At 37.4% G+C, this 26,228-nt stretch overlaps 1 protein-coding gene across 2 annotated transcripts in view; it reads left to right on the top strand.

Annotated features, from left to right (window-relative positions):
• ankrd11 (ankyrin repeat domain 11) overlaps positions 1 to 26,228 on the top strand; it is a 145,772-nt gene that overhangs the window by 11,532 nt on the left and 108,012 nt on the right. The window lies entirely within an intron of this gene.

The raw sequence follows: 26,228 nt of genomic DNA, 5'->3' as shown, positions 1-26,228 counted from the left end.
ATATCTCATCATGGCTTCAATATACAACAAAATATTTTTTAAAAAAGTAGTAAAAGTGATGTATTTCATATTAAAAGGGCACATTTAAGTTTACAATTGATGTCATAGGTTTTTTTTTTTTAAACAAATCTACACAGGCATGTGATGGTATAAAATTTCCATGATAAAATATATGTATTTTTCCTTACGGTATTTTCATAGTACAATTTTTATACTTGCTGAAGGTAGGCGTGTTTGTGAGGGGAAAACTACTAATAATTTTACATTCATAAACTATTATTTCCAGAAAAAAACAAACAAACAACAGAGTTGAGGGCACCTTTATGTATTTTTTAAATAACCATATAACAATAAACTCACAGAAATCTTGAACTACTACTTGAACTACTAACAACTATCATGAACAAATCAAATACTGGAATGTGTGTAACCAAACAGTTGATGGGCCCAATTTACTTTCATAGTATGGAAAAAATACAACTGAAATCATTGAGGCTCATCTACTGTTTGATTACCCATATTCTTCAAAATATCATATTTCTGTTCAGCAGAAGAAAGAAATTCATACAGGTTTGGAATAACTTTTGTAATTTTTTTCAATCTGTTTCCCCTTTAACCTAATTTATACTTATGTTTTATTCACTTGAAACAGGTAAAACATGTTTTGTATCTTAGGGTTGAATCAGTTACCAGTTTGATCATGAACCATGATAAAATTCTTGGCGGTTTGGATTACCATTTCATGTAATATAAATCGCTGTAATTTTTCAAATCGCTGTAACCAAATACGGTTTAAATGATAATTAAAATAATTATCATATAAACCGTATTTGATTACAGCGATTTGAAAAACGCATGGTAAATAAATGGGTGACTGTCCAGCGTTAAGCAACCGTCTCAGGCGAGCGCAGAATGTAGCGCAAGTTTCAGTTTGAGTGCGAACATTGGGGAAAGCTGTGAGAGGTTTTACAAGAGTTCTAGGAGGGAATTATATGAATGTATGAAAGAATTATATGAATGCATCTCTGAAGGGGACAGACTTCTGTCTTCAGAACAGTTTCATTGGCATTTTCTTTTCATCTTGCCTCCGTGTATTGCCTAATAAAGTAGTGTTTATAAGCGCAGTGCTGGTTTGTTTGTTTCTGCTTTTCCATAAGCGCCATCTACTGTCAGAGAGTGGATTTTCAGATTTTCATTCAGCCTTTATGCCGTTTTTGTCAGACCAAAAATCAGACTGAATTTGTTGTAACCAGTTGATGGAAAATAACCAGTTGATGAAAAATAACCAGTTGATGAAAAATAACCAGTTGATGAAAAATAACCAGTTGATGAAAAATAACCTGTTGATGAAAAATAACCTGTTGATGGAAAATAAGCTAAGGTGTCTAGAATTATTTGTGGATCAGATAAAATAGCTATAATCATTTATCATTTTGACTCATCCCTTGAAATGTAAGGTTTATCATTTTATAAAACTTTTCAAAGCTTTATTTGAACATATAAATCCTGTAGACCTGATTGCCTTATTAGGTTAATTGAATTTTCTCTGATTATGGGTGGTACTTAACTTATAATGTGGTGTTATTCTCATTCTCTGAGTTACTTTGCCCTGAAGAAGACCACTTGTTGGTCGAAACATGTTGGCTCGTGTTTTTTTTTTATTATTTAAGCCATACTAAATAAAGGCTTAACTTTATCCTTCTCCTCATTGAAAATTTGACTGAGTGCCTGGGACCTGTTTTTCGTTTCTTTATTTGAACATGTTGTACTAGTAGATAAAAGATGTTATATGTAGGGGTGTGCATTGATAATATCAGGGTTTGTACAAGGTGCTCAAAGTGCTTGAATTCGACTTTTTGAAATTGAAGTCTTGGAAAACCCTTGAAAACGGCCATATTTATGAAAAGGAACTTGAAAGTGCTTGAACTATTGATAGACTATAGGCGATATTAGAAAATAGTGTTTAGTTTTATTGATAAAACAATTTCTCACCCGTCTGATATTGATATAGAGCCATTTCGCATGGCTATGAGCGTGATATTGCTCATATAAATATTCAAGTATATGATACAGCTTTCATTCTTCAGCTCAATCATATATTCATGAGAGAAAAAATCAGTTTGAATAAGAAAAGCGATATCTTTGTCATCGTATCCTTTTAATGGTTAAAGTGACCACACTTTATTTGTACCTTTATTTTTATTTATCCATTTCCCTTTTTGATAAGTGAGATCTCTGATTGTAGTCCTTGAAAACCAAAAAACTAGTGCTTAAAAGTCCTGGAATTTAATTTAACAGGATCTGAACGAACCCTGTAATATTATAATTATAGTGATCAAAATGCTCACAATCATATGACATTTTCATACCGTTTCATCTCTCTTGTATCTAAGAATTTCAGTTTATAGCCTGTTGATCAAGTGAAATTCAGCTGTTTATGCATGCTGATGCTGAGTGTGTGGCAGATGTGAGGAGGGTCGGGAACACGGGAAGGGATTGGGCAGCAGGAGAGCAGCTTTGATTGGATGTGCTGAAGGCTGAGTAATACACAATCTGTATATATGCGGCACAGGCTATGTTAACTTAATGTTCACCAACAGATATTTGTCTAATCTGTTATATGTGACCCTGGACCACAAAACCAATCATAAGGGTACATTTTTTAAAATTAAGATGTATATATCATCTGAAATCTGACTAAATAATCTTTCCATTGATGTATGAGTTTGTTAGGATAGGGCAATATTTGGCCGAGATACAACTATTTGAAAATCTGGAATCTGAGGGTGCAAAAAAAATCTAAATATTGAGAAAATTTCCTTTAAAGTTGTCAAAATGAAGTCCTCAATTGTGCTGCATCCACTCACAAAAATTAAATTTTGATATATGTACGGTAGGAAATTTACAAAATATCTTCATGGAACACGATCTTTACTTAATGATTTTACACCCCAATGATTTTTTGCATAAAAGAAAAATGGATTGAATTTTGACCCATACAATGTATTGTTGGATATCGCCACAAATATACCCGTGCGGCTTATAACTGGTTTTGTGATACAAAGTCACATGTTACATTTTTTTTTAAAATAGTTTTATCTGTTGAAAATATCCTGCCTCAATTGCATTTTGTGTTTCCGGATTCAGCCACGACCTTAATGTCCTGCTGCGCCATCTCGAACACATCATAGGACAGCGAATTTCATTGACGAGCGCTGCTTTCAGGATCACATTTGCTCAGGTTTACACGGGGGCCGTTCTCTAAACTGAAGAGCACTTCCTACGGGCTGCCGCTCGGCTCTTGTGATGTTTGGGGGTGGGAAAGCGTGGCTCGGCTGAATCTCAATGACTGGGCCCTTTAGCACCACTGTCCTTTTGATGGGGCAGCTGCAGCCATTCAATCGGCCTATTTACATTGAAATGTGGGGACAGGAAGGGGGGAGGGGGGGTCTGAGGCCTGTGCGTGACTGAAAAGCATACCTAACCAAAGACCAAAGAGAGGAGGTCCACTGCGGGGCTCTGACACCTCTTTGTTTTCGGCTGCCCTGGTGCCCATCGCACAAAGGCTTTAAGCACCCCTACTTTGACCACTGCGCTCATTTCCACTACTCAGCTTTTTACATTTCTTTCACACTGAGTGTCTGTCGGTCTGTCTGTCGGCACCTTTGAAATCCTCATTGAAAGTACAAATTTCTATTAAAGAAATTTGGGCTGCGCGATTATGACAAAAATCATAATTGTCGATTAATCACTTGAAATTGTGATTTATTAATTGCGATTATTACAATTTACATTGGTGTTTTGAACAGCTTTATACCATTGTTTGAAGCGACTGCATGCCATATTGTTATACGAATATAAACAAGCTGAATTCACTCTTACTCCTTTTCTATAGCATTTTTTTTTGTTTTTGTAATTGTGCCGTTGGGCGATTATGTAATTGTGCCGTAATTGAATTCATGATTAGAAAAACTATTAATTGTGCAGCCCTAGTAGTTGCTTACCAAAAAATGACACATGCGTTGTCCATCCAAACCTTTATGCCTGTTTTTTAAGACTATAACTCAAAATAATTTTGAAGAATATTTATGCATCCATGAATGTCAAACTCAAAAAAGACAAAATGACACAAACGACACAAAAATAGTCTAAACAATGCTATATTACGGGTCCTTTAAAGCTATACGATGTTGTGTGAGGAACGGATTAAAATAGTATTTTTTTCACTATAAATCTTTCTCTCTGACAAAGCTATGAAACGTGATGCATCACACCGGGTTTAACACCATTGATGGCAAAAGCTCAATTGCTGTGAGCTGCATAGAAAATGCAGGTAGAAGAATGAGATTCGAGTGTTGCAGCAGAAGGCGTGATTATCAGTCTATATCGATCTTAATTTTGGCCTTTTCCTCACAGAAAGCTTTCATATGGCTTCACAAGTCATGGAATATAGTGCATGTGTAATACGGTCTATTTATTTTTCCTTTATGGTGTTTTTCAGTCCCTTTTTGGATCTTTGCGTCCGTTGTCACTATAAACTCCATGAAGAATCTTATATTCTCATTTTAAAAAATTCACGTTCATTCCATTATGAATTCCAAATATTTAAATAATGGTAAATTATAGAGTGCGTCTTATTTGGAGTGAAAAATATGTTTAATAATCTGTATTAATCAACCCCAAATTAGGTCATTGTTTCGATGCTATGTCGCATGTGAATGAAGTCTTTACAAAAAAAAAAACTTGTTGCCTGTTTTTGGTTTAAGTTCTAAGTAAGTGAGTGTTTTTCCACGTCTCTCTGAGTGGACAGGTTTGGTAAGGTTGTCTTCCTAAACCCTGAGGGCTTTTCTCTCTCCACTTTTATGCTGGGTTGCTGAAGTCAATCGCAGATTGTTTTGAACCCAAATACTTGTGACTTCCTGGTGCAACAGCACACAAAACCAGTTTGTGGTTGCATGGGAGTGTTTTTCAATAGCAACACACACTGCTGTGCCCATCTGGCACCGTAACAGCCTTTGGGTGAGCTTCAGATTTAAATGCTCCGTCTCAGCCTGATGCTGCTATTTACACTGCATTTTACATTTAAAGGAATAGTTCACCCCGGAAATTAACTGTGAAGAAAATGTGATGGTGTTTTCCTTTTGCCATGAAATACAGAAGCAGCCATATAGTAGAATGTCAAGGATGTTCTTTTCAAAATGGCTAAATTGTCAAGATCCAAAAAGTGCCATAAAAGCATCTTAAGAGACAATCACACCAGGTTTGTTGTCATTGGTCAATCTTGTTTGAATTGGCAATGTCGTTCATTGTCAGTGTTGAATTTACCCAGAATTGTGAATGAGATTTGAGTTTTTAGCGTTCAAGTTTTTTGGATTTTGCTTGCACACAGCTATCGAATTGCTTCAAAAGATTTTAATGAATGGGGAAAAATAGTAATATTAAGCTCTTTTTGAACTGCTTAACCCTCTGAATGCATAATATAGGCTACCCCTTCAGTGTTTCACACAGTATTTTGGGGCCCTCTGGGTGAAAATTGTGTACATTTTAAAGTTAAATGTGTCAATCTGGTGCACTTTGAAAGTTCAAAACTAAAAGCTCTAACCAATGCTCAGATGCAAATTGAACAAAGAAAAAAATGTTGAATTGACTTTACATTTACATTCAAATTGGGGTTTTAGGATGCCAAATAATTACAATATAATAGTAATAATTTTATATTATTCCTGTGACAGTAATAGCCATATATTTTAAAATGAATGCACTGTAAAGTTTCATAACGTATATCTTACTTTAGGGAAATTACAACACTTGTCCTAATTTCTACACTTGCAAGAGATACTCTTCAGCTTTCATTTTGGCGGAAAACTACCGTTTCTGTGAAAACCGGTTTACAAACGAGTCTCATTACAAATCCAGTGAAATGCTGAGATTATCTTCCCACAATAATGTTGGAAATAATGCAAATGTGAATATAATGCGTAACTGGTTTCATGCTATATGTTGCCAAATGCATGCTAAACTCACAGCGCATACAGAGATGGGCGATTCCTCAGTTTCTGTCCACAAGGGGTGTAATGAACAATATAGATTGAATAATACCCAGTTGTTGTCATTTTTTTATTTTTAGTTCACTATTTTGTTAAAGATAGATGTAAGAAATAATAAAGTTACTTTTATCCCACTAAGCCTTGGCATTATCGTGTAATGAGACTTTATTTTATTTCCGTCCCCAGAAATTGCGGATGTCAGGGTAGGACATTCAGTGCATCTGGTTTTTCCTAAGTCATTTCTTTCATTTCCTTTAATAAAATCCTGAATTTTGGCGCATAATATTTATTTTGGTGTGTCTTCTACAAAATACTACTACTAACACTGAAAGTAGAATTCCCTTAATCCACCACGATGCAATGGAAACATTTACTAACGTTCGTTACACTTTCTGTCCAAGCAGTTACGCACGTTAAAATATGATTCTAAAGGAAGCGGAGATATAATTTTTCCATGTAATTCTATCAGTAGCATAACGATAAAACCATCTTGTGTGGGTTAAATTCTCATATGCGTTGCTACATGATAAATTGTTAATAAATCGGGATAAAACAGGGGCCGAGATTTTCTGTCAAAAAATCATAACGCTCGAACATTTTATTCTGACGCTGAATTTCCATCTCCTAATGTCTCAACGGTTCTCATGTCAGAAATAAGATTGTCTAGGTCACGGTCGCTCTGCGCGGGAGGAAGAGTTAAAAGGATTTCACGGATTTCGACGAATGTGGGTAAGTTTGTGGATTCTGTCCAAAATTTTACGAACGTTAAAATGTTACGAACGTGGTAAACTTTGGTTAAGTAAACATTAAATAGGATCATTGTGGTGAGAAAGGATTAAAGAGTGTGCAAGTCGGATGATTGCGAGTGGTTTCGGACCGAAAGCGTCGTTCATCGTGAAAGAGCATGCATGAATGGTGGTTTTATACATTTTGACAGATTCTGCACATCTTGTTCGTAAATTAGACGGAAATTTTCAGTCTGTCCAACTTCCAACGTTGTTTTCTGCGTATTTTTGACTCAATAAGCTGTTCATGAAAGTCAACATCGTCAATGACATTTTTCTGGTTTTTTTTTTTTTATGATTTTTTTTTTTCTGTCCAATGTTCATAAGAATATAGCTTAGGCTGACGAAGTTAACACGTTAATAGTGCGTTAACACAATCTGTATGATCTTTAAATTTGATAGTATGGTTATTTTAATGTGTTATGAACTTGTTCTATTCTTTGCCAGTTTTCATGAAATGGTATTATTTTGTGTTACAGAGGCAATCTTGCAGGATTGTTTAATTTTTTCCGTCCACGTTACACACGTTATAACTTAGCACACTTGTAGGAGTTCCTTTGTCTTCTACATTTGGCAAATAAATTAGAAAAATATACCTGTGGTATTTGTTAGTATTTTGCTGGCTTTCAGTTTATGAACATACCAGACTCAAAAATGCACCTTTAAGTTTATAGAACAGATAATATTAGATGGCTACCCTGCCTGCATGGAAGTCCTATTACCAGTTTTGTGAACCATACACAACGCATGACTCATAACTATACCAAATTAGGAACAAAGTAAAACATGAACTGGGATTCAACCAGAATTTTATTAAACTGAATTAGATTAAGTACACTTTCTGCTTGAACTTACATTGTTTTTCCGTCCATGTTACATACGTTAAATTTGACATCAACTCAACTTTGATCAAAGTTTACTAGTTTACCATTGCCAGATTTATCCTGCGTTTCACACAGCTGTACCCCAGGTTTTCTCAGGATGTTAACCTGAGGACAATGGCTTTCTCCATGAAGATTGATTTTGCAGGCTGTTGTCCTTGCAGTTGGCCCTAAACTGTGGAATCGCCCTGATAGAGTTCACTGCATTCATTCACTGTAAAACACCAGATCACGAGCTGATCGCGTGAGCAAAGTCCGCACTTAACTTTGAAACACGCAGCGCAAACAGATGCTTATTAATTAGGCCTAAATCTCCGTCGTTTGCGATTTGATAAGGGCACAAAGCCATCCCGCGCTTTTGCTTTTAGTTCGCTTGACGTGTTTTACCAAAGCAATGGCGCACAACACGACATTAAAGACCTTTTATGTTATTATGAGAAGTTTAATTATGTTTTCGGGTTCATTATGAAACTCTGGCGGGACAGATTATTTAATGTATGTGAAACGCTGCCTTTTGTTATGTTTTTAATAGTGATGTAGCCTAGATGTTATTTGCATGTTGTAGTGATTTTTCAGAAAGGCGATTGAATGCGTTGGTGAAAGCTAATTCTAATTCTCCCCGTTTCCATCTACTAAGTGCTGATTACAGAAGCTTTTGAAGTGTCGTAGCTGCTGGGAGAAGCAGATTTTTGTCAGCTAGCCCTATAGTGTGTGTGTGTGTGTGTGTACCGCTACCACTGTCGAATGCACTGCCCATAATAGAATCCACGTGTTTTTCCAGTGCCAAACTCCCACATCGCTCTGTAGCTTTTAATAGAAGCACACTTGTCTTCTGTGTGTGAAGCAGAGATTATTTTCATCGTGCATAGGCTTTCATTTTAGCTCACCAACTGCTTTTGTGGTTTTCAGTGGAGTTGCAAAAGATTCTTTAATGTAAAAATCAGTTATTTATGTACTGACATTTACTAAATTGCAATTTGCATGGCGCACCACAGGACTTAACCCAGTTTGCACGGTTCACTGATAAGGACAGAATAATTAGAATTTGGGAGCTTCCCCAGTACTTTCCATCCATGTCTCTATACTAGGGGTGTAACGGTACACAAAAATCACGGTTCGGTACGTACCTCGGTTTTAAAGTCACGGTTCGGTTTATTTTCGGTACAGTAAGGGAAAGAAATGCAAACATTAAACTGCAGGTTGTTTATATAAACTTTTTTTTAACAATTTGTTTACACTTTTTTAAACACTTTTTAATAAAATATAATAAAATAGATATAAAATAAAAAAAGAATAAGAAATAAAATACTGCTGCAAAGTTCTCCACTAAATAAAATACTCTCAGTCTCAAACCAATATCACATAATAAAATATAATGAAAAATATAAATAAATAACTATGATTACAGTGCAGGAACAGAAAATAGCCCTATATTAAAATAATATTAAACAAATATATTAATGTATTATTATTTTTCAATAATCAATCAACATAATCAATTTAAGATTTTTTTTTTCCACTTTTTTAATAATTATCAAAATAAAATATAGTCCAAAGCTATAGTACAAAGCTATTATTACCAGAGCATGTGATCAGAGCAGGTCATTTTACCATTGTTGCCAGCATGACTATACCAGCTCAGCAAACAGAAATCTAAGTTACTACTGAGAAATTTCACCTTATTTGAGCGGACTTTGCTTTTCCAGTGCGTGATCGGTACATGATTGGGGTGTTTGGGCCGTTAACGACAGAGCAGAACGCGCAGCGCAAACACGGACTCGAACATTGAGCACACGCGCGCGCACGCCACGGAACGGAGAGTGCGGCGGCGCACACGAAGCGGAAAAGCTTTTTTTCGCCATGCAGTCTATTTCATTGTTACAGTGACGACGGGTAAAACACGGGTAAAACCAGAGAATGTCTAATAGGAAAAAACTTTAGAATCAGCTGCAGGGCGGGATTTGCGCTGAACGCGGAGACTTCCGCCACTTAATATGTTCGTGTGGAAACACGAAAATGTACCTATGTTCCGCACACAAAATATTGCATTCAGTCATTCGGTACACACGTGCACCGAACCGAAAGCCCTGTACCGAAACGGTTCGGTACGAATACACGTACCGTTACACCCCTACTCTATACGGCTTTAATTTGTTGCACTTTTACCTGACAGTTTGAGTTGCTTGACTAAAATCGAAAGCTATTTAAAGCAACAACCGTTTCATGATGAATATTTTACATTATGAATAATTCAGTTGTGCGTAGGGGAATATTTTTGTTGGGTAGAGTGGTTTCTCTGCAGGGTTCGGCCCAGAACGGCTCGTGTTCATGTGCTTTCTCTAGTCCGGCACAGCAGGGTTCATCTCTGTCATTATCAGTGGCACGTTAATATCATTTTTCACAGAGGTCACGCAGAGTTTCATGTTACCAAGATTGCAGTAGTTAATACCAACACCATTGAAATTCATAATTCTCAAATGTAATTTTTGTACCATGCTGTTAAACGTACTAATAATTAAGGGTGTCACAATATATCGAGTCACAATATATCGCAATACAAAAATGTATAGTGGATAGTTCACCAAAAATTCACGTTTTCAGAGTTTTAGTGTCAGTACTACATTAAACTACTATATATAATGTTGAATATAATGTATAATAATGCAATGGGGGAATATTTGTGGGTCCTGATAATGCCAAATGTCTGATATTACCAGTAAAAAGTGGCCTACATTATATTAAATAAATCTAGTCAGTGACAGAGATCAAGCATATTCGTCTACAATAATTCAGTATTTTCAGCTTCAGAATCATGAATATTGTTATTCTGGTGTCTCTATTGTCCTGTGATTTGGGTTTCAGCACCAAGTCCAAGCCTATTCATTTACACACACAATATAATACCAAATTTAGCATTTTAATCAACAGGTAATTTTTTGTTAACTTCTATCATATGTCTTAGAGTATCGCAATAATATCGTATCATGAGTTCAGTATCGTGATGTTGAATCGTGAGGGTATCGTTACACCCCACTAATAATGTAATATTATAAACATTTACAATGTATTTTGCAAGTAATTATTCAACAAGTCTGTAAAAAGTTCAAAAGTTAGAGCTGGGACTGTTTTTGTCTTTTCCTTTCATGTGTTTTGCGTAATAAAGGAACATAATAGACATCAGCAGGTATTTTAGACTGCGTTTACACCTTTACTTTAAATACCACTGGTTGTTCACGTGAATGTTTTTGCGATGCCGGCTCAACATCACGATGGACGATGTCATCGTCTATCGGCCCAACCCTAGTGCCGTGCTGGCTATAACATTCACCAGTATATATTCATAGGTAGCACTTTGACTTTTATGCCTTCTGGCTATTACACTCATCCGATCGCCCACTGATTAATCTTGTCAATACATTTAACGAATTGTACAGGAATACTCAACACGTTACTGATAGCTGGGAATGGAAGATCCTGTAGTCAGAAAACATGGACAGAATGGGTGGAAAACTGACAAATAAACTTCTACACATTATCGACAAAGGACTTCTGTCTTTTAGATCTTTTCTTAGTGAGGATGTGGGTTTTGAAATGGTCTTTGTCTTCTCTCCTGCACCTTGAAAGCGGCCAAATTTGCCAAGTTTTTTTGTTTTGTTGCCAAGTTCTGTTTGTCAGCAAACGTGACTGTGTAGTTCTGCCTCTTTCATATTTAGAAAATATTTGGCCAACTTCATTTCATCAGGAGACATGTCCATTTCAATGGAGAAAAATTCCAACAACGTTCTCTCATGCCACCATGTTCTTTCTTTCTTTAAAGCTCTCTGTCGAATTGAACATGTTCTCATTTGAATTTTAGTGGCTGTATGAGTTGATGTGCCCCAGGGTCACATTGATGATTACATATGCATGAATTCAGGAGAAATTACCCTTTCCTCTGCGGGGTGGAATTGGCAGCCAGTGCGATGACCGCTCTGAGAAGTGTACTACTTTATATTTAATTTGGATTTTTCTGTCTAGGACATTTTTAGTCTTCCAGAATGCTCTAGCATAATACAGCCTTGCGGATTCTGTTTGTTTGTGAGCGACAATAATGAAATGTGAACAGTGTAAATAATGGAACTTGCCGTAATGATTTTCACATGCGTAATGTTCATTTACATTTCATGATGGCATCCCTTTTTGACCTCCATTTTTTTTTTTGTCTTGAATCCCTTGCCAAATACAAAAGGATGCCTGCTAGCTCAATGCTTTTTTTTTTTTTGTGTGTGTGTTGCCTGTAGAAGGTTTGGTGAAAATTATTATGAAGAGTCTGTATGTGTTAACAGCCCACTCAAACATGGCTTATTTATGTCCATGAGGAGCGCTTTGGATCGGTCTGTGTAGAACAGGGATCCTTGCCTGTTTATCCCCACTCAGTCTATTATTTTTGGATCTAGATTGAACGATTGAGCCATCAATTCGCGTTATTTAATGGATTGTTTGCAATCCATTAAAAAACACAGCTACTGAGAAACTAGCATTACAAATGATTTAGTCAGGCAGAAATTTATTAGTAGTGTTTACTAAAGCAACCCCTAAGTATTTCAGACCATAATTTCAGACCACAACACCCACACAATTGGTCCTTAAATTAGAGGGACCTAAACGATATCTTAACCAGAGTATCTTAACTTTGAGCAGTAAGCAACCACATAGCAACAACCTAAAGAACAGTCAGCTCACTTTAGCAAATGAATAGCAACCACCTGTAACACCCAACAATTGTGAGCAAACAAAACTTTAGTTTTTTTAAAGAAAATTTTACGTGTTTAAACTAGTTGCTTTTTTTTTTTTTGCCACTTTTTGTTTAGTTAAATAAATTAAAAAAGTGGTAAATATCCTAAACCAGCTTGTCTTGCTTATGTGAGCCCACTGTTCATTGTTACAGCATGCGTGTTAACCGTTAAAGGTAGGGAAGGCGATGAACATATTTGTGGTCCTGAGACTTCCACAGAAGATAGATGCATGTTTTATCTCTTAGATCACTTCTGTTATTGATTGCCTTCAGGATTTATAGAGAGTTTCAACCAGTATAACAAGGAGTGTTTATAAAAAAACTTCCTACCTTTAAGGCATGGCTTTCAAAAACCTTTTATGCGGCATCGAACAAGGAGCAAAAGTAAAATATTTTGATCTTAGTATTTTTAGCATAATTGATCTCCATTGCTTCAGTACTGTGCAATCAAGACCCAACAAGCCTTTTTGTTTGGCTCAAGGTCAAACCTTAGTGTTGATGCAAGTCTTTGAAATAACAGAATCAGTCAAGCCACCACCAACATCACCGTTCGCCCCTGTTTGGCTGTCTAGAGAGAAGCAGTCACTCCTTTCAAACCTCCTTTCCACTGCCAGACTCATTTTCCCCTGTGTTAACTCGAGCGTAATTCTGCCCAGCCTTAATTCATGCATATCCACCTCTCCCGAGGAGACAGGTTTCCGATGAAGAGAAAATGAGAAACTGGGGTGAAAGTGTAGTTTGGTGGTGGGTGGTGCAGTGCATGCCTGATGGGAAGGGATTGGATGTGACATAAGGGCCATGCAGAAGACGGGGTCCACACGCTCCTGACACCTTTCGTTTGCCCCGCTCATCAACTCCCATTACCTTGAGGCTCTGACCCGAGTTCTGCGTCACGATCTGCAATAGGACCAGAAACTCCTCTCTGACCCAATTACTGTGAGCCTTCACTCGGCTCCGTTGATAGAGGAGAGCTGACGTGAGAAGATTGTCTGAAGAAGCTCCTGTTATTTACAAGCTGTGAATGCGAGCAAGGTTAAATGTGGAATAGTTCCCTGGGTTTCTACTTGTAGTGTGTTTACTTTTGACCTAATGTGCCACCCTTACTGCCAAGCATTACTCTCTGGCTATGCTGACGCTAGTGGTGCAACGCATCACAAAACTCACGGTGCGGTTCGGATCATTTACGGTTTTTGAACCGGGTTTGACTTGAAGTTCTTCGGGACCACATCAAAAACTACTAGCCTTACTAATGTAGTTCCAACGTTATTAAAAACAAGTGAACAGTCTTGAAGAATAAGAACAAATACACCAATTACAAGCAGAGATGAATACTAAATAACAAAGTTACTAAGTCTAACAGGTGCAGAAATTAATAATTAAGCATACATGTAAAATAACAGTATTTGTTCACTGTAGAAATTAAATATAGGCTAGTTTTATCTTTGTTAAAGCTGTTTTTTGTTTTTTAACATTAATGATGGACAACAGTAGGAATATTAGGCTACTGTCACTTTAAGACCGAATGCATGGACCAGATATACTGACAGACATCCGGTTTCTTTCTCAACTGTTCACTCATGACATAACCGAGAGAATACTTGCCGAGACCGGTATTTAGACATCATTTGGTGTGGATGTGTCCGATTAATGGCAAGGAAATGCGAAAGAGGAATCAATTTGTTGTTTGAGGTCCTCTCTCTCTCTCTCTCTCTCTCTCCCTCTCTCTCTCTCTCTCTCTCTCTCTCTCTCTCTCTCTCTCTCTCTCTCTCTCTCTCTCTCTCTCTCTCTCTCTCTCTCTCTCTCTCTCTCTCTCTCTCTCTCTCTCTCTCTCTGCGTGTGCACAGATAACGCGTGAGAATCGGCAAGACAAAACGGGTCCAAATTATAAACTTTCACTCTATGATGGTTAAATTTAGCAGTTAATCCACGAATCACATGCGTGCCGAACCGTGGGGCCTGATCCGTACGGATGAACTGCGATCTGTTGCACCCCTAGCTGACACTGTTACTATCTTTTCTTGTCGCTGGTTGTCTGGTCTGCATGCTATGCCCGTGTTGTTGCACCACTCCATGCCTCTGCAGTCCCATTCGTCCCTGAATCTTAAGTGTATTAGGCAGGAGCTTCAGAGTCTGGGGAATTTCATAAACCCCATCCCACTCTCTGCCATTTAACATAATGTGTGCTCACTCACGCCTTCAGATCTCCTTCGTCTCTTTGCATATTTTGGAAGCGGTTTTCAGGGATTTCTTTAGCCGTTTCAGTTATTGTTCCGAACGAGCATCCTTGCATCTGTTGCTTATGTAACATGCATGAATTGAGTCGAGTGCTGTGCAGAGGCAGCGTTGTTTAATAGTCAGCTCCTAGTGAGATCAAGGCCAGTGTTTTAAAACACTTCTTCCTCTACGAGATGGGGAATTCTAGCATATGATCATGACCGGTAAAGCTTTATAATGTTTGGGTTTGGGGAATTTTGTCATGGCTAAAGGTTGTTGTTTCACTTAGTCATATCCAGGTGTATCGTGAAGGCTAAAATGCAAATGTAATGATTGCCCTAACCTCAGCAAGTGACAGTATCCAGTCATTAGATAAAAATGTCTTATTTCTGTGTCATAATGATACATTTATTTTTCACACATCTTTTGAAGTTATTTCTATATGAAGACTTCAGATGCAAAAGACCTCTAAGTCCGTCTAACGCTTTTCTTTAATATTAACATTTTTATCAGGCTCCTATGTATAGGTTTCTACCCAAGTACTGACATTTCTGAATAGGGTTGGGTATCGAGAACCGGTTCCATTTTAGAACCGGTAACAAATTTCCAAAAACCGGGTATTCGATAAGAAGCACGCATTACGATTCCTCTTATCGATTCCTGACTATCCGTTATTTCAAATGTAGGCGCGCGGCAAGCACGTTCATAATAGAAGCGACATGGGCCGTGGGCGCGACGAGCATACGGTGTGTGGCGCTCGTTTTTGCAGGCACGCTTATGCCTCGGCGAGATGAAAACATCTCAACTTTTCAGAATGGTGCAAGCGGTGCGCAGGTCAAGTGACAAAAAACACTTGTGCATAGCAACGACAGACGCCACGGGAGCGCAAGCGCTTGTGGAAAGAAGGAGAAAGCGGCGCAGCCGTGCTTTTCCATGCATTTTAAAATTGGCAAGAATAAAAGGTAGAAATATTTATTCTTCAAGTATTTGCCCTTTTTTCTCCCTCCAAAAAATATTGGAATCGGAAACAAGAATCGATAAGAACCGGATTCGATAAGCAGAATCGGAATCGCTAAAAATGAAACGATACCCAACCCTATTTCTGAATGGATTTAGTGAGTTTGAGGTGAAAGTATTTGATGAACGTTTACTATGTGCGGAGAGCATTCACTCGATATTATTTATATTAAATATTATCCCATTTTTGACATAGGTGGCTTTCAGAGGCTTTTGCATCAGAGGTCTTTATATATAAAGTGCATTCATTTTTAAAGTTGCTTATGTTTTGCTTAAAACATGTAATATTTCAATATCTTTGTGCCTCATCAACATTAGAATGGCTGGATTTGGTTCTGGAAAGTAGCTGGTGGTTGCCTTTCATGACCATACATAAAATCTATATTTTTATGGCATTACCTCACTTAATTGTGTTATTACCTTGAGTGGAGATATGAGCTCTGCTTGATTCATTGCTTTGCACCACCACTTTCTAAGACTACTGCACTAGAATGAATAGAGTAATAACCCTGCGAACACAATGGCATTTTAGCATTCAGACCTTGAATTGCTTCTGCACAGGAAGAATGTACAGTCATTGTGTACAATTGCCATGGCGACAGTTAATCAGAGCCTGAACCAGGACCGTCGTAAGGATATGCTGTTGAAATGTCGACTTGCCTTTCATAAATGCCACGTAAATAGTCAGTTAGAATGCGGTTTTTACACGACAGAAAGCATCGAAGATAAATCACGAGATAATGCTTGTTATCAGGTTTAAATTTCTAGGAATGTGGGAGTTTTTTTTTCCTCTGGTCCGGAGAAACGGTTGCCTTGACAACAGGATCGTGTTTGAGCCAAGCATGCAGAAACTGTGTCAGGAATGGTGCGGATTCTCAATTCGCTGAGCCGCCTCTTCTGCAGTTTTGTCTTCTCACGCATTTCAGTGTTTCATCCATGCACTCTTCATGGATCATTATAAGTGATTCTTTGCCTCTTCAGTTTTGTCTTTTCTCTTCTGGTAGATTGGCACGTTTGCAGCAGTGTAGGCTGAAGCTGAGCTGTGTGTGTGTGTGTGTGTGTGTGTGTGTGTGCCAGATGGACTAATCTGATCATGTTGGGCCGTTCCCATCCCCCCCTCCCTGAGCTTGACCATATCAAAAACCATGTCTTACGCCACACTAACTCTCCTGTGTTTGTGTGCGGCTATTCATGTTTATTTGGCTGGCGGGTTCGAGTTGAATGATGCCAACATTTCTGTATTAAATATATACAGGGCCTGAATTTCATTTTGGAAAATGGGGGGGAAATCCCCCCATAGGTGATTCTTATGGGGGGGAATTTTTAATTCGAGGGGGGAGTTTAGACTTTTTTTTTTTTTTTTTTTTTACATTTATCTCGCCTAAATGTATGCTCACTCATTGCATTTTTACAATGGGGTAATTTTGTTCTTAAGAATTTACACAACACAAGGAAGCTTGATTTCAATCTTTGAATTAAATTGAAAAAAGTAGCACAAATAAATACAATAGAATAAAGATACCAATAAAGAGAAATAAAGAGAAAAGTTTTTGCTTAGGTCTAACACTAGTATTCAGAAATACTACAGAGACTGAATAAAGTAATCAAATGTAAAATAACACTGGGTAGTATTTTAGTCCTGACTAAATTAAATACATAGGCTATTAATCCTGATTCCTTAAAATGAAAGCTATGTTTTGTTGTTTTGACAACCAAATTAATGACAGACACATATGGCTGCTGTCCCTTTAAGAGCTAGTGCACGGATCCTGTTTTCATTATACGGTCACGTGCGATTTATGCTTATTTAACCGACTGTGTTTAGAGGATATCACCAAGACCGAAATTGACATAATTTTCTTATGTTTTTGACTGTTAAAGCATATAATCCACGAAAAATAACTTTTGTTACCCACGAGCTGTTTGTGAGGCGGCTTTACTCTATGTATGTGTGCAGAGAAATAAAACATCTCTCAGACAGCGCGCAAGAACCGAATAGTTTAAAATCGCGTGAATATTTAAACTGGTGAGACTTAAAAAGACGTGCAAATGGTAAACTTTAGTTACTCATGATGCAATGCTGGCCCGATTATGCAAGTGACAATTCCATCTATCCCGACTCCCGAAACGCGAGTGTGTATTATCGCCGCCTGCTGCGCGCTTAACGATTGCCTTGTGCAACCCATTTAGAGAGACGAGAGATAGAAGACGCAGCGCCGCTGAATCACTCACGCTGTTTGTGAAATTGCGTCTCGCAGACAGTTTTAAAATGACTGATTTGATTTTATAATCTGTGTGGATTAATTTACTAATACAACCTACATGCTAAAGTGAATCAATGTTTGCGGGAATTTCCCGCATTATAAATGGGAGACCTGCGGGAATGATTAAAAATATGCGCAATACCCGCAATCCCGCGCTGAAATTCAAGCCCTGATATACATGCATGTGTTTGTTTTTATATATATACATACACAAAATAATTACACACCAGGGATGCGCTAATATGAACATTTTGGGCCGATAACAAATCATTTTTAATATTTGAAAGCCTATAACCGATATATTGTCCAATAACTCTAAATAATTGAATGATTCTAACATTTCTGTAGTAGATACAAGTGAAATTCTACCAATTTAAGTTCTATTAGACTACATTTACACTGCAGGGTCAAATTCACTGGTTCAGTATATTTACTTTGTTTTCCTGGACTCAATTTGGTTGTCCGATTGGGCACGTGGTTCTGATTTTTACTTGCCCTACCAAGTTTTTCTCTGTCCCCACAGTTGTTTGTGTCATTTTTGACCATTCACTGCATCCGAAATACTTTATTCAGTATTTAAAAAAACAGTAGGCGAAATGTACCCGGATGACCTATTACTCCCGGCGAGACTCTGAAGTGAGCAAACGATGGACACTTTGAGGATTTATGAATGGCAGTGAAGCGACACGGCTAACGCTAGGTCACATGATGATGTCAACATGGCAGATGTAGTATGCCATTCATATGTTACATTCATACTATATAGAACATAGTTTTGGTGAAGTTGTGACGCAAGTTCATATTCAAATGACCTTCTCACACGATTTCAGACGCAGTTATTCTTTTTCTCCCGGCCCGTAATAGACCTTATTCAGTGCCGTGACAGACATGAACGCGAGGCTGAGGGATACTTACCGTGTTTTCAGTGGCATCTGCTGTGAAAAGCTGTATAAAGCTCCGAGATCACATTAAATTTTCCACAGCTCATGTTGTCTGGAGTTTTTTGTCTACTTTTGTCTGCTAATTCATCAGCAGAATAATAAAACCCCCCATTAAATTACTGTACAACCCACTGAAGAGATGTATGTCCATCCCTCACAGCCTCACTTTCATTCTTGTTAAAAATCAAAGATGGCGGCTGGATCTTAAAAGGAAATTCCATTGCTGTCTTGTTTTTGAATAATATCATTATCATCTCATGTGTGTCATGTGAGATTTGGATCATTACATGTGTTTAGATTACTGTTACTTTACTGGTTGTTGTCAATACATTTTCCTTAAGACTGCCTGGTAACGAGTGCTTATTCAGAAGTTATTCAGTTGAGAACAGTGACTGATTTTCTATTTTGTTGTTTGATTACTATGAAGAACATAGACAGCAGCAAGTAGGCTATATGAAGCTGCTGCCACTTTAAGATCTAATGCATGGATCCAATATATTGATGCAAATTTAATCCTCACCCAAAATGTATACATTCACGTATGATATAAACCGACTGTGCTTGTGCATCATGTTGTGTGCATTTGACTGTTCAAGGACAATAAGTCACAAAAGAGAACTTGATTTGCACTGTGTGACAGGCAGCTTTCTTTGACAGAAATCGCCTGTCAGAATACCATGGAGTTATCTTATTTTTGTACTTGAACCATTTAAAATCGCTTGAAGACTAATAAACACGATACATTTTTGTGAATACTAGCACTACTAACCTGATCAGTGACAATTCCACCAAAAAAAAAAAGAAAGTCCTGAATGTCTTTCATGCCCTGCATTCACTCAAAGTGACTATTTGCATTAATAACTTTCCAAGGTGGTCATTTTGACCAAAAATCTAATTAGATTCTCCATGCATACGCCCCACACGAGTGTTCAAAAGTAGCTGCCTCAAGCCAAGTCACAACCCCTTAACATCCCATAGTGGTACACCTAATGGTTCTGTGCCGGTGGATGGGAGATGGAGTGGGTCCTACAGAAACCAACCTGATCAATAATGTAGATGTCATTGAGGAGGAGCGGAGATCAGTTTTGCTGCTTTATTGTGGCTCTTCACAGTCTCTGGCTCTTCCTCTTGCTGCTCAGGAGAGTGTCGGGTTCTTGGGACAGATAGGATGGCTGAACTTAATTTGCCTTGCTAAGTTATTGCAATAAACTGCTGTTGCTGATACTTGATGCCAGACTTTGCTTGCGTCATTATGAACTATGTTGGCGTTCACACACAGATTCGAGACGCTAGAGAAACCTCATGCTAGGGGTGTGATGGTGAGGTCTCTCGATATTAAAAGGTGACGATGTTTCTCGTAGAGGTGAAAAGCTCTAGTGATATCGGAGTTGAGTTTGTGGCAAAACCTTTACAGTGCGTGCATTTATATTGCTCTGTCTTTTACTGCATATGATAATGAAATAAATATGCACTGTTTTCATTTACATCCGGTTAACAAACTCCATCTCTGCAATTGCTTATAACGTTCATATGGGAACGCAACATGTGCCATTTCTCCAGATTTGTAATGGAAATCATTTAATAAATCTAAGACAACACAGGAAAATACATCAATATGTTTCTAAATATGCAGATCGTCTTCAAAATAAAAGTTTAACCCCTTGCTCTGAGTTTGCATGTTTTGATGTCCACATGTTCTTGTTCAAGAAATTACAGTGGCTGTAGCATTTCTGTTGTGGCCAAAATGATATCTGGTGTCTGAATCATTTTTGCTTTGCCTGTATACTCAGCTCCCGAGTTCCCGGTGTGCGAACCCAGCTTGTGTCTCTTCACATCTTCAGTGTGTCCACTACTGTCCACAGATTCCCCAGTGATTATGTGTGCGTTCTGCTTTGTCTTCAGCATTCAGACAGGGCATCATGGCCGCAGTCAGACATGTAGTGAGATAAGAGAGGCAGTGTTATCTGACAAGAGAGGCACTTTGTGGCAAAGGGCGGTGGGGGGGGGGGGGGGGGGGGGGGGGGGGGGGAAGGGAGCTCCCGCGGCCTGATTTCCCACATAAATGGAGCTGACTGAATTGTGGAAATAATGGCTCTTCCTGTAATCCGATGCCCTGGGGAACGGCACAGAGAAGAACGGGCCACAAACAGGAGAGAGGTGGGATAAAGGATGGCTGTGCCCTCAGGCTTGCATTAAAGCATTCGTCTCCTCCTTAATCCCACAATGCCCATTGCCCCATATAGGTCTACATGCTCACAAAAGCCACAGGCATGGTCCAACAACAACAACCTGGACCAAAACAACCTTTTTTCCCCATCCACCAATGCAGCTGCACATATAAAACCACTCCCTTCTTATCTAGTTCTCTGCCTATGTGTAGTTTCACTTGTTGATATGGGTGTAACAATATATTGCAATACAAAAATGCAACTATGTATTGTGGATAGTGACAAATATGTATTGTGGATAGTTCACACAAAATTAAAATTACTGTGTGAGGGGAAGAAAAATTCCAGTTTTCAGAGTTTTAGTGTCAGTACTATAGGGCCCTATAAAATCCGTTTTATTTTTTCCCAAATTCCGTTTTATTTTTTCCCAAATTCCGTTTTTTCCGTTTAAATTTGTGCAAATTCCGTTTTTTCCGTTTTAATTTTTGGGAATTCAGTTTTTTTTTTACCCTTTACTGTTATTTTAGTCGTAAAAAGAGTGTTTTTAATGTTGATGATTAAAATGTACACAAATAAAATAGGAATGACCCTAAATTTATTGCGGTAACAAACAAAATTCTCATTTTAAGAGGTGTTTAATGTGGTTTGGTTTGTTTACATTAGTGAATGTATTAGGCTAACTAACATGAACCACGAGCAATACATTTGTTACTGTATTTATTAATCTTTGTTAATCTTAGTTAACCCTAACCCTGTATTTTTATTATGTTACTTCACACAGTGCATTAAGCTAACTAATGTTAACAAATACAGCTTTTCATTTAAATAATGTAGGCTACTAAATGGTGAAATTAACATTAATAAAGATTAATAAGTGCTGTAGAAGTGCAGTTTATTAATAGTTAATGTTAACTGATCTAGTTAACTAGAGTTTAATAAATGGAACCTTATTGTAAAGTGTTACCGATTTTGTTATACACCGAACCGATTCAGTGTTGGACAGGTTGTTTTAACCATTCATTAAAGTGAATCGGTTCAAAGGAGTCATTAGTTCGCGAATCGGACGTATCATTAACAGACTTGTACGCGTTGTGTGATTATCCCGGCAGTTTTAGGACATCGCACAAGATTTGTCAACACAGAAAACATGTCATCATTGGATAGGTTTTGTTTAGTTTATTGAAAGTGTTCAATATGTCAGCTGAATGGGCGGAACGCTTCTCAGAGAAGGCAAGGTAAATTTTTTTTTTTGCACAACTCACACCCAGCGGTAGCCTAATTCAGGAAAAAAATATCCGAATGCTCCACGTGAAACTTCGTTCTTCCGATCTTTTACCATTGTGTCAGTTCTCAATTGATTTAGATTAATAAGCGCGAGGGAGTGAGAGAGAGCAAGACAGTTTGAAGGCGCGCGCGACCGGGCCTCTCTCTCTGCTCGTTCTTTCAGTAATATGCGATTTTCCTCATACATACGTTTTTCTCCCACACAAAAACAGAATTTTATTCCAAATATCTAAAATTCCGCGAAATTCCGTGTTGACATTAGATTCCGCGTTAATTTGCCAATTCCGCGATTCCGTGATCGCGGAAATTATAGGGCCCTAGTACTACATTAAACTGCTATATATAATGTTGAATATAATGTATAATAATGCAATGGGGAATATTTGTGGGTCCTGATAATGCCAAATTTCTTGTTACCAGTATAAAGTTCCTACATTATATTAAATATATCTAGTCAGTGAAAGAGTGCAAGCATATTCATCTAAAATAATTCAGTATTTTCAGCTTCAGAATCATGAATATTGTTATTGTGGTGTCTCTATTGTCCTGTGCTTTGGGTTTCAGCACCAAGTCCAAGAATATTCATTTACACACACAATGTAATACCAAATTTAGCATTTTAACCACCAGTGCATTTTTTTGTTAACTTTTATCATATGTCTTGGAGTATCGCAATAATATCGTACTGCGAGTTCAGTATCGTGATATGTGTCGAATCGTGACATGAGGGCATCGCTACACCCCTGGTTGTTTATGATCCTTGCATGCAATGCTTGTGGTTGAAGTGCTTTAAATGTAACGTGATGTGGGGACAATTTTCGTCCTTTTCTCAAGAGACATTTCATCTCCAAAAGCACATCAAACATGCATTGTGGCTTTGAGTGCAGGAAATGCGTTCTCTGTAGAGCTGCTGACTGCATGTGGGAATGGTTTTGGTGATCTTGAGCTTGATTGCTGTCGAAAGCATGTTGGCAGGCATGTTTTCGTGTGTTTATCTGGTCGGATGTGTGCTTTGAGGCCTTCTGGCAGCCATTTCCATCAGATCTACCAATGGACTAGACCACCTCAGATTTAACAGTGGTTTCTTGCACATTTTTCCCCCCTCTGTGGGCGAATGTCACGTGCCGGGGTCATATTTCTGTCTGCTTAACTGAATAAATGACGCTAACTAACCGCATGTATTATCTTATTACTGCCATATGTACATTTGACACATTCATCTCTGGCTGATTACAGAATGCTTCCTACATGCTAACTTCTAAACAAGCACTTTCTGTAAAGCTGCTTTGAAACAATATAATAAACTTGAATTCAATTGAATATAAAGGATTGAGGGTGTTGGGTGCATGGGTTAAGAAGTAGGAGCGTAACGATACATCGTTATATCGAGATATAAACATCTGACAATGTATCGTTGATGTAAACCATATGACTCGCGATACAGAGTTAGTTTTATCCAAGGCTCAGCTTACTGTATTTATGAAGTATAATTCACCCAGACATTTAAATTCTGTCATCATGTACTCACCCTCATGTCGTTTCCAACCTATAAGATTTTCATTCATCTTCCGAACACAAATGAAGATATTTTTATGAAAATGGAGAGATTTCTGTCCCTCCATTTAAAGTCAAAACTTAAAATTCATGTCATAAAGGCTTCGTAAGAATAATCGAGTTGAGTGGTCTGATCCAAATCCAAGTCTTCTGAAGAGACACGATGGCTTTATATGATGAACCGATTTACAACGCGCATATTGTATTAAACACGGACATTCAAATGCTTGTGTGACGTGAAAACAACATGAGAGGGAGAAAATGAAGAGAGAATTTTCATTTTTGGATGAAATAACCATTTATAGTTTGGGAATAGTCATTTTGACGGTCTCTCTTGCGATAGAACTGTGATTGGTCGTCTGAAGGGCAGATACGCGCTGGAGCTGCACTTCTCAAAGTGAAAGCAGAGTAACTCACCATATCACCGCTTTAGTTTTGGTAGTATGATGATTCAATTATTATTTTTTTAATCATGTAAGTGCATTAATCTGCACGGGTGGCGTGTCTAAAAGAGATTTAACGAATGCCTGCATTGAAACCACCGTGAGTGTTCTGCGTTCGAAAAAAATGAAAGTTTATAGAGTTTCAGTGACATTACATTAAACTACTATATTTAAAGTTGAATATAATGTATATAATAATGCAATGGGGCAATATTTGTGGGTCCTGATAATGCCAAATGTCTGATTTTACCAGTAAAAAAAAAGTACTTACATTATTTATAGGCTATGCGCATAGTATTTAATATCTGTATTTTCAGGTTCAGAATCATGAATATTTTTACACTGTCCAACTTTTTAATTTTAAACTATACAAATTCTAATTTCATCTTAAAACACCTAGGCTAGTCAATTGTTAAATTACATACAGAAGGTTCAATTAAATCTTGAAATATTGTAAGTTCTTTATGAACTTGTATGTACAACAAAGTTATTGGAAATTGTTAATGGTTTGTTAATTTCAGTTTCATTTTTGAATTTCAGTTTCATTTTTGAATTTCATTTTCATTTTTGAATTTCAGTTTCATTTTTTAATTTTGTTCAAAATATCGTGATTGGTGTTGTGAGCTGAGTGTATCGTTACACCCTTACTAAGAAGTGATGCTTGGGAATATCATCTGAACCCAGTTTTATTTGTAATAGTCAATTTTGCCCTTAACTGATCAGAGTACTTCAAGCTTACGCTATTGCTGGTTAGTTTGTTTTGTTGAGAACTTCAGTTTCTTATTAGGATACTAATTGTTGTTTGAATGAATGTGCTAGACTCTTTCCATGCGTCTTGAGTCAAATTGACCTTGATTTTGAAATAAAGCAACAATATACTACAGGGCTCCAATATATTCTACTCCTATTAAATGTACCATTGTTCTTCCATAGTATCATACTAAACTGACCGACAGCTTCAGTGGCTATAAAAGGTTACAACCTTTATATAAGTTACTATAAAGGTTAGAAAAGGAGGAATGTTTTTTTGTTTTTCACGAGACCTTGTGACTTCCTACTTTTTTCATCCATTATGAAAATGTACCAGTAGTGCCATGTACTGGTTATTAGGGCTGGGTATTGACACAAATTTCACAATTCGATTCGATTTCGATTCACAAGCTTGCAATTCAATTCAATTTCGATTACGATTCGATTCGATTCAATATTGATTATTTTTGATATCAGGTAGGCTACAATACATTGTAAATTTTCTCAAGGAAAACAAATCTCTTAACTAATGCTGTAAACTATGGGAGTCAGTTGTAGCCTATAGGCTTCATTAGCCTACTATAATATTGAAGGTAACAATTAATATATATACACTTAAAATACACTTTTATTTATTTTTAAAATAATAAAGTTATATGAAATTATATAAAAATTTAAATGGTGGCAGTCATAAACTTTCCAGATTTATTCAAACATGCATTAAATATTGAAGAACATTAAAAATTATAATGAATATGTAATATGGTGCATATATTTAACAAAATTCTCCTCTCTAGAGTTAATTTTTCTAGCTGAGTTTATGGTCACTGGATATGTTTTTTCTGAGGTAAATATGACGTTACATGACATTGTTTACTAACGTCTTTCCACGGTTGATACACTGATTGAGCGATTCCATGTGACCTGATACGGACTTAGATAAGTTGTACTCTTTCTTTAAACACACTTTCAGATGCTCATTCAAGTTTATTTCGCGCTGTAACTTGTATTAAGGCGGAAGAGAAGATGTGCGCTCCGCGCTGCTGCTGCTCTAGAGCTGAGCTGCGCCAGAGCGATCTCACGCCACAGCGCCAAAACGGTAATTA

Source organism: Squalius cephalus (assembly GCF_949319135.1).
Source record: "Squalius cephalus genome assembly, chromosome: 3".
In the NCBI taxonomy this organism is placed as follows: Eukaryota; Metazoa; Chordata; class Actinopteri; order Cypriniformes; family Leuciscidae; genus Squalius; species Squalius cephalus.
This window is presented reverse-complemented; position numbering and strand designations above follow the sequence as displayed.